The 8,278-nt window shown below is 40.4% G+C and overlaps 1 long non-coding RNA gene across 2 annotated transcripts; it reads left to right on the plus strand.

The window, feature by feature from the left end:
* Positions 1–2,732: 2,732 nt before the first annotated feature.
* LOC116190231 lies at positions 2,733–6,945 on the plus strand. Of its 2 annotated transcripts, XR_004152626.1 has the most exons (3): positions 2,733–5,594; positions 5,939–6,011; positions 6,520–6,945. It is a non-coding gene; the product is annotated as an uncharacterized LOC116190231 (long non-coding RNA). The 2 variants fall into 2 exon arrangements; XR_004152625.1 differs by having other exon boundaries at positions 2,733–6,011.
* The last annotated feature ends 1,333 nt before the right edge of the window (positions 6,946–8,278 follow it).

The following is an 8,278-nucleotide window of genomic DNA, read 5'->3' on the forward strand; positions in this document are numbered from 1 at the left end:
AGCGCTCAAAGTAGAAGTTGGAGCAAAAGTAAAAGAAGCAAACAACCTACAAAACAACGAAGCAGTAGCCCATACCATCTATTAGCATATTCAGAGCTACAAATTCAACTTGATTTGCTCTCCGACAACCCAATTTCGTTAGGAAGAACTCTGAAATTAATTTATAAGCCAATTTACTATGGGGATACAACTTTTTATGTATACTAGTTGTAAGGCCACGTGCGATGCACGCGGTGCGCATGTCCAAGAGTTCTTCATATTTATAGTTTTCTTTAAAAACATAAAGCTTTTAATTTTTAATTGTGGTAATAAATAAATCTAAATAAGCTAGAAGTACATGTTCTCAATTCAGAATCTTTTAGTATCGGTATCTACATGGCCTGGACAAATATGAACAAATAGGAAAAATATCCTCTAGTAATGGTCAAGGAATAAGCAAAAATCAGGAGGGAAACTATTGATTTATTTCAAAACAAAATGAAAGAGCAATAGACTGTTGATTTATTTCACGATGCAACTTTTAAGTACAAAAATTAGTGCAAGATACAAAGCTACTATGCAAATTCCAAATCTATCCATTAAGTGAGTCTGGAATGGCAACTAAAAAACAATTTATAGGAATAGAATAACCTATACTTTAATTAAGGCACGACACAGTTATATATATACACACAATTTTTGATAAGCAGGCAAACTTTTATTAATAATGCCATATTACATCCCACAGTTCAAGTACCAGCTGAGAGCATTAAACAACACAGAGATTTCGGATGCTCTCCACATAAACTATTCTTAGCGATGGTTACATAACGTCTAGGACAATATACCCAGCTCACCCATAGAAGGCGAGATAACAAAAAGTCGATATCCTCCATTACTCCAAACAGAACTGTGGGCCGCTCTCCTCCGGGCATCAATGCTTCCAGCAAGAGCAGGGAATCCATACCAAGATAGATATCCTGAGCCGGTGCTGCCATCGCTAGTTGCAAGCTAGAGTCTGCTGCCTAAGCCTTCAGCCCAAAGTGGATCGTCACCTACTATTTTATCAGTAGTTTTATTATGCTAAAATTTAGTTTGCGTTTGGTTTCGGAGTAGGTTGTTACTCTACTTAACTCTACTTCACGACAAAACGGGTGAAAAATTTATCATTAAAAAAAATTTGGTTGCAATATAGTTAAGAAAAAAAATATGTGAGATAATTTATTATAAAATTAGAGAAAAAGACAAAAAAAAAGAATGAATAATTAGGATAATTTAATATTAAAAAATTAATTATAATAATAGTTAAGAAGAAATCCTGCTTTAAAGTCAAATAGAATGAAAACAAGGTTCAGTTCATAATAAAGAATGTATTGGGAGGTGATCACGCGACATGACTCATTTTTGAATCAATTTTTGGAACAATGAAAACAATAGAGCAACAAAATTTGATTGAAAAAGCATAGAATGTCATAAACCGGTTGGATCATACACAGGAAGAATGATTACATTGTACTGGGAAAAATAGGGATGTAATTCAATTCCTTTCCTAGGATTCAACAGCTGGGATAACATAATGTACATATTTGACAGAACTTAGACGAAAAGCAATTATATTAATGATTACGTAATGAAGAAAAGATGATTGTTTACCTGGATAAACTGGATTCAAGAATATGTTGTTTTCTTCCCAATTAGCCCAAGCAGGGCGGTAAGCAACCGAAGACAAGTGATTAGAGACGAAGACGCCAACGGTCAGTGATGCAGAGAATGAATACTATGCCCCATTGAAAGTTGAGCATTGTTTAGCTGTGGAGAAGCAAGTGAACTTCTACTTAGTTTAATCATTTCATGTTGATTTTGACTTTCTTATAGGGTGATGGATTACATTCTTATATACTTTGCATATCATTCGCTTTTTAACTTTCTAACCTGTTTGTATAGCATAGAGGAGAGAGTCACTATTCGAATAACTCAATGCCTAATTGAGTATTGGTGGGAAAAAAAATGCTCGACGGAATACAATGTAAAAGCACCCGTCTGGGGGAGATTATCCTTAGAGGCACCCACTCGGGGGAGTGCCTCCATGTGGAGCCGCTCCAACGGGCAGCAGTGCCATGGGAGGGTGCCCGCTTTTTGCCGCGTGGGTGAAGGCACTCCGCTGGACTTGCCGTGACATCCCTAACAACTTTGCTTTAGGACTGCCTCTACTCATGATTTGTTCATCATTCCATGTTCGAACAACTATCGAGCTACTCAATATGAGTGGTGACAGCCTAATCAGACGGAGAATAAGTGCTCAAGCACGTGAACAAGGAGATTGGACCTTGTTTAGTGTTCTGACAGGGAATAAAATTAAAAATTAAAAATAGGTAAAGTTTGCGGAATTTATAGGGACTTTTACGCAATAAATTTGAGATAAATTTGAAATTGACAGATAATATAGGGACTTGTACGCAATAAATTTCTTCTCTATGCTCGCAATACGGAAGCGGGGGGTCAAAGTCAAGACAAGGACTCATACGAATACTTAGGTTGCGTTTGATTTCATAGTAAAATTTTAAAATTAAATTTTAATTTTGATTTTGAGTGAAATAAATAGAGTTCACTCTTTAATTTTGTATGAATTATATTATTTTATTATGAAAAAAAATGATATAAATGGAATTCACCTTTTAACTTTATATGAATTATTTTATTTTATAATCGGTAACATTAAATTAAAATTATAATTCTAAAATAGAATCTTGAAACCAAACAGTCCCTCACTCTCCGCTCTCTTCCCCGAGCTGAGCCCGTGATTTGATTTCCCCCGAGCCCCTAAAACCCTAAAACCACTCTCTCTGGAGCGAGGCTGTGAATTGTGATGATCATCAATCAGTTCAGGAGTGTGTGTGGAGGATACGGCTACCAGGGAAGGCGGCGGCAGTGGCTGGTTGCCCGTGGCAAGGCAGCACCGGATGGCTCGTGAGGTACAGAGAGAGAGAGGAGATGGATCTGACTGGTTTTATAAAAACGGGAAACTGAATTTTCTAATTTTACTCTGACGAGCAACCGGCTGCTGCAGCCATGGCTGTTCCGCGCCTGTCGGCCTCCCTTTGGGTCGCCAGAAAGGTTAGATCTGAGCCTTCCTCAACTCCAAGCGAAAAGATCAATTCAATTATGTTTTAGGAAGATTGGGGCTTTCATGACTGATTCTTGTTTTCCTTGGCGGACTTCTCGAGATCTTGATTCCGAGTTTGATGCTCGTGGTGGGACTGTTGTGTTGCTTTGTTTCCCTTTCCCTCGGAAGTGTAACCGAAGAATATATATTATATAAGAAAAAAGGAGGAGATGGGAGGCGGCGCATGCTGAATTGGTGTGTCAGTCTTATATGATTTTCTCCGATCAACATGGGTTGGTGAAAGGGGTTCAGCCCTTCAAGCTCTCGGGTGAGTCTTTGTGAATTGAGAAAATCCATAGATTGGAAGGGATTTGTCCATAGTGGGCCAATTCGGCTTGAATCTCGATTAGTCGGGGCCATTGGTTTTTCTAGATATCAGGCTTTCACATCGAAAAAAAAAAAAAGAAAAAGGTTTTCCGATGGCTTTGCTCTCAGAGGGGTTTTGCTGGCTTCTGCTTCGGTGTTTGTTTGACCCTCTCTGATAGATTGCGGAGCCTGTGATGAGACTGACTGTGTTTTACCTTCTCGCCAGAGGTGAATGAATCAGAAGGAGCAGCATGTTGAACCGTCGTTTTGGTCTTTGATTAAGCAATGTGTAGATATCTGTTGAGCTCCCCCGGCTCAGAGACCAGCAAATAGGTGAGGCAAAAAGGGCTAAGAAAAACTGAAAAAGAGTCAGGCAGGAAGAGTGTCCATAGCTTGGCATGGCAGCTAAGAAAAGCTGCAGCCATGGTTGGGTTCATCTAAGGCCTGATCAAAATTGGAATCTGAGCCTCAAACAATCATTCAGTTAATGGCTCACTCAGAATCTGAAACCTACATAGGTTTTGCTGTCCAAGTCCACTCATATTGAAAGTAGCCTTCTCCAGCTCGAAATCAAGCCCATGAGTTCTCAAACTTTGTCTTCTAAAATTTTTGAGTTGAAACTTCACCAGATTCATCTGGTAAAAAGGAAGGGGAAAAGCAAACAAGATCAGAGGCTATACAATGTCTTCACCGCCTTTTGGTTTGAGAATGAGGCTCTGCTCTCGGAGAAGCCATCAATGGCGGCCTCCTCCCTTGCTCCAGCCAGTGAGTTGCTCTTCTCCGATTGGTAGCGGAACTGATGATTTCTCGAAAACTTTGGAAACTTTTGAACCACCCTTTGTTGCATCCAGAAAAAAAGGGAAAAAAAAACCCAATAGTGTATGGTGTACATTCCTATACGAAACAAACCCAAAAGCTTATCTGCGACATTGATGTCCATCATAATGTTGTTATCGTTGTCCATCATAATGTTGTTGTCTTCGCCGTTGCCCCTGCTGTGAAGCCATAACATTTTGCATGCAAAAACGCAAACATTAAGGGGCGATGAGGATTTATGGAGGGAAAAGGCAGAAATTTTTAGGAGAAAAGCAAAAAATATCTTCAGGCGCTCAGAGCTGACCATAGCTTGGTATGGCAGCTCCAAGAAGCTGCAGCCATGGTGGGTTCCTTAAATCTGCCTGATACGAATGCAAATCTGAGCCTCAACTCAAAGATCCATTAATCTTAATAAATGTTGTGCTAAAACCTTAGGGTTCATTCTGGGAGGCTTTAAGTGTTAGCTTTTCATTGCGGGATGCATTTTCAAAGTTACCTCTTTCTGCAGCAGAAATGAAGAAGCTCGGGTCGGTTGCCCTACTTAATTGGAGAAATTTTGAAGGAGGCGATGCGGATGAAAAGGAGAAGAGTTGAAAGGAATTTTTTGCAGGCATGAGAGAGCATCCTGTAGCTTGGCATGGCGGCTTTGAAATGCCGCAGCCAAGGCAGAGCTCCTTGTATTTAATTTACCCTGTTTTTAATTTATGCTTTAATGCAACATTATTTAATATATGTTTTCATGGTGCACAAGTCCAACTAATTTACTTAACAATGCTTTTTGCATCATATGGTATGCAACACGATTTTAATGTGCTCTCGAAAATGACTGCAGAAGATATTATGTAAAAATGACTACATGAAATCGTGGGCTAGTTAATTTATGTAATCTTAACAACATTAGCATTTTATGTACTAAACCAGAGAAAGTAAGAGTAATCAGGCCAAAAATCAGAGAACTGTCCGTATCTTGGCGTGGCAGCTCCGGGGGAGAGCTGCAGCCATGGCGGGGTTCCATTCCATCGGTTTGCCTGAGGATATATCAATCTGTGCCTCTGATTGATCGTTCGACTCTTTTTTCCCCAGAAAACCAGCTGATATTATTTGCGCTAAGGGGGCATTTGGTTTGGTGGTAGCATTTGCTGTGATTTGCTGCTGATGATGTGATTGTTGAGGTACTTTGGTCACTTGCTTCCTGTGCTGGAATCCTGCATCATTTGATCAAGCATGTAATCTTGCATGCAAACTGAAGCTGATGAGCGTCCCTGATTCCGCAATCGAAATGGTAATCTTCGGGCCGTGATGATTACATGCATTGAGATCGAAATGTGAGGTAATATACTCTGGGAACTGTCTGTATTTTGGCTTGGCGATTCTGAGGCAAGTCGCAGCCATGGCAGGTTTCCATACTCAGTTTCTTGGTTTGCCTTTGTAGAATGCCATCAGTTTTTCTGGATACAACTTAGAAGATATGACATTATTATGTATGTGCTTCATTCTTGCAATGGTTGGCCAAAATATCCATTTGGGTCTTGAACTTTGCTGCTCGGTGTAAGAACAAATTGTCTTGAGAATGTGCCTGTGCTTCTAGAGAAGCTGCTGACACTTTGGCTCCAAGAAAACAATAACATGTTTTCAAGGATATTGCAAACTTGAACTTCTTTTTTGGGTGTGCAGCACCTGGTATTCAGAAGTCGGAAGTCGTATCGGCGCCGACTAATCCAAGCTCAAGCCGGGTTGGCCCACTAAGGTTAAATTTCTCCCAATCGTGAATTTTCTCTTTTCACAATATCCGAACCTGAGACCTTACAGTAGGAGAAGAGGTGCCGAACTACCTCAACCGACCCACGTTGGTTCAAAATTTGAACTTTTAGATTTTGAGGAAATTCCTTCTCTCTCTCTCTCTCTCTTTTTTTTCCCCTCTTTCTTTTTGAAACCTAGTCTCTGATGACTATGGCTATGATGATGATGATGATGTGGATGGGGATGGTGATGGTGACGATGATTACAATGATAGCCGTCCGTGAAATTTTGTGATGCTTATTTAAAGTTCGCTTTATTGTCGCATGGACATGCTAGAATATGATCCATGGTTGGATTGAGTTCTACCTTGTGTATGTGATGGTGACATTACTGAGGCTGAGAGTGCATTTTCTGGAAACTTATATAAAGGGGGTTACTGGTGGCAGCTCAACCAGCAGCCTCCTTCCTCGCCTTTGATCTACAATAACTGATCATTTGTCTGTCCTCATTTTCAGGCCGTTTCTGTTCATGGAAAGTTCTGGACGATCCTTTCAGTTATTCAGTAATATCAATAATTTGTCTGTGGTCCTGTTGTTCTTGTTCTGCTGCTGCAGCTGCTCCACCTCCCAAAGGACTGGCTCTGCTCCCAGAGAAGCTGGCAGCTGTCTGTTCCATTTACTCGCCCTTCTCTGCTCTCGAATAAGTTTCGGATGGTGGCTTCTTGCACCCAACAGGTGGCTGCCCTTCTCAAATCAGGGGCAGAGCCATGACGATTTCTTAAAAATTTTATTCTTACTAAATATCCAATTTTTGAAAGCTTACCAGATTTTTCTGGTAGTAGAGAGTAATGGACAGTGCGTTTGGTTTCAGAGTTAAAGTTACTGTTATTTTGATTGTGGACAAGGACAAATGAGATGGGATTATAAATTTGACTTGGGAAATGTGTGTTTTGGTTGTGTAGTGTGTTGAGTTAAACTTAAAGTTAAAGTTAAAATTTGAAATTTTAACTTTGAATCCAAACGGAGCCGGAACATCTAGCAATTGAGATATATATGATGTATATATACATTCGGTTCCAAAGGAGGCCCATGGGCCTGAAGGGAATGAGAAGAAACATTGAAGAGGCTATGAGGATCTTTTGAGAAGTGAAAATTGTCAAACTTTTTGCAGGATGTTCGTAACTTGGCCTGGTAGCTCGACAATGCTGCAGCCATGACGGGCCACCTTCAATTGTCTGATCAAAATCAGAATCTGAGCCTCTCTATAAGATTATACTTCTTTACCCGAAAAAAAGAAAGAAAAGATAAGAAAATGTGGTATCAACATACTGGGAATATTCTAGAACTTACTGAGTTCTCTCTACGGTAACTTGCTGTCAACCTTTGCCGGTTCTTCCTTTTGTTGGGGTTAAGTGTGAAGTGAATAATTCCATACATTTTGTATTAATTCCTCTTTTCGTCGGGGTTAAGTGTGAACTTGCTGGCCACTTTCAATGGGCACTTTTCAGCAGGGTGAAGTATTGTATGTACTAAAGCTCAGAGTGTGTTCACTGGACACCCTTGAGAGGGTTACCGGTGGCAGCTCAAGCAGCAGCCACCTCCCTCCCATTTGATCTGCTGCCACTGGTGGCTGCCCTTCTCCGATTGGAGTCGAGCTCGATGATGATTTCTGAAGAGCATTGTTTTCTTTTTTGACAAGTGGCCTCCCTAAGGGCGATGCGTGCAATGGATGATGAACCCATGGCCTTGTTGATTTTCAAATCTTCACCAATATCTGGTAGTAGAGAAGAGACAACAAAGAAATGATATCATACATTATGAATCTACATATATAAAATATCTATGTATACTCTGCAAGGGTTGGAGGTCAATGTCATCCATGAGGGGGGTGACGGGAAATGAACCTACCTGTTGCATGGCATGTGGTTCTGAAAAGCTGCAGCCACGGCAAAGCTCCTTTTTGTATGGTCAGAAATCAAATCCGAGCCTCAGCAACGGAAGATGGTTTCTTGACCTGGAACCAGAGGGCAGTGATATCTAAATTTCTTAATTCAGCAGAAATGGCTCTGCCCCAGAGATAGCAGGCTGCTTTGTGTTCTAGTAGTTCAAAATTGACTGTTTGCTCATTAGTTCAAAAATTGACTGGTTGCTCTTATAAAAGGCCTTAAAACGGCCATCTCTAGTTAATGGTGGGAGCTGGCGATTTCTGAGAAATCTTTGGATTTTGACATTTACGCTTGGTTTGTAGTGTTGTGGGAAAGTACGGACATAGAAT

Source organism: Punica granatum, unplaced genomic scaffold (genome assembly GCF_007655135.1).
Source record: "Punica granatum isolate Tunisia-2019 unplaced genomic scaffold, ASM765513v2 Contig00398, whole genome shotgun sequence".
Taxonomy (NCBI): Eukaryota; Viridiplantae; Streptophyta; class Magnoliopsida; order Myrtales; family Lythraceae; genus Punica; species Punica granatum.